Consider the following 1,991-nt stretch of genomic DNA (forward strand, 5'->3'; position numbering starts at 1 on the left):
GATGATGATGATGATGATGATGATGATGATGATGATGATGATGATGATGATGATGATGATGATGATGATGATGATGGTGATATTATTAATAGGGACATTCATAATTATGATGACAGCTATAATAGTTAAAAGTAAGTTGCTCTTACGCTCTAAGATGTGCAGTGTTCGCCTCTCAGTCAAAAGTTCCTTTGAACAAAACAAGCTGGCGACTAAAGAAACTTTTTCTCTAAACCTTCCTCCTCTCTCCCCCTTTCATGTTCTCTGATCCTGTTCTACCATCTGCCTTCCTCTCCACTCTTACTCTCATCCCCAACCCCCTGCTAACACCTCCACCCCTCCCCTCCTACGGAATTATGATTTTATAAGTATATCATACTCCATTAGTTCAGTTGGTACCATGCTGCGCTATGGAAAGAATGGCCCTGGTTCGAACCACATACTGTGCGTTCTTGCAGGCAGGTCGTTCCGTGAAGTATTTAAGGCTCTCAACCCACTTGACTTGGCTCTATCGGAGACTGAAATTAAATTCAGAGTTCGCACTTTTCAAATAACCTACACGGTATTGCTTTTACTCCACTGATCGAATGTATGCAGTGAGATCCCACGAGAGTCTGCGGTGTAGCAATTAGGCGCTTTGCTGTCGCACGCAGGATGCCTGAGTTCGACTACCGAGTGGGTAGAAGTTTTCATTGAACATGTGGATCTCTCTGCTGCGATGTTGTATCTTTTTCAGTTCAAGTTCACTCTGATAGGCAGAGTCAGAAACCAGCCTCCTGAATAATCCCAATTGTGTCGATGGTAGAGTTTAAAAAATATATCTAAAATAAAAGAAGAAGGGAATGATTCCATAATTATCCGCTTGTTCTAAACAGTTGTCTTTTTGTCCTTTTTGCTCCTGCTGCATTGTGTCTTCTCCTAGACGTCCACCAGAGTTTTTCTAAAACCGGCTTTATCAATTGAGTCATTAAATCAAAATCAGGTCCTTAAACAAACTTATTCAACAAGGTCATCAAACAAGGTCTTATAAATCATGCAACAAAATCACCGAACTCACCAAGCAGAGACCGTAGGCATCAAACAAAAACAAATAGGGCCTACACCAAAAAGAGACAAATCCATCAAGCAGAGTGCACTATGAGTGATATACCCAAAACATGGACTTTCAGCAAGAGCTGTAAGAAACCATAGTGTCCGATCACACGAGCGAGATTAAACGACCTGGGAAGAACAGGTGAGAACGCCAACAACAACACATAATTAAACGAGGGGGAATCCCCGACCGATTTCCTGTACGGGGAGAAGGCAAGGCTACATCCTCCCTTGAGAATAAGTACTTTACCAAGTTTGAGAATAATACATTATGTGGGCGTAAAACGAAATAGGCAATCCTTTGAGTCTGTTTTATCACAGAAACTCGCTCTTGAGAGCTCACATCTAAATAGGGTAGCTGAACCTACAAAATATACCCCAAACAAGAGACAACATACGAGGGATACTACTTTAGAGATGAAGGGAAACTTTCTCTGCCGATATGTAAGTTAAAAAAATGCCTAAGCTTGCAGCCCGCATCAGGACACCTGTGGAGGATTGTGGGTCACTGAGGTCAAGGAAAATGTCCGGTGACAAAGTCCACTACACGGCCCATGTCATGAACTTCTCTGCTTCGGACCAGAACAAGTTAGGTCAAATGCATGTAGACCAAAGTCCCATGCTGCCAAAAAGACCCTCGAAGCGGAAATGTAAACGTATATACAGAAGATGGGCGGGGAATTCAGTTTTTCCCAAAATCATGGTGTTTACAGAAATAAAGGGAAACCCCGGAAGGTGGGAAAGCGTTGTTGCAGAGAAGGAGAAAATATCACAGCTTGAACCGCTTCGCTATACGTTCCTTCAGCCGGTTGCTAAAGGCAAAGTGCAATTCTTAATTCTTCTCGCGAAAACGAAACGTCTCGATTCAACTTCTAAGAGACGTCGGACTGGGGGGGGGGGGG

The sequence above is a fragment of the Aplysia californica genome, unplaced genomic scaffold (genome assembly GCF_000002075.1).
Source record: "Aplysia californica isolate F4 #8 unplaced genomic scaffold, AplCal3.0 scaffold00660, whole genome shotgun sequence".
NCBI classification, from domain to species: domain Eukaryota; kingdom Metazoa; phylum Mollusca; class Gastropoda; order Aplysiida; family Aplysiidae; genus Aplysia; species Aplysia californica.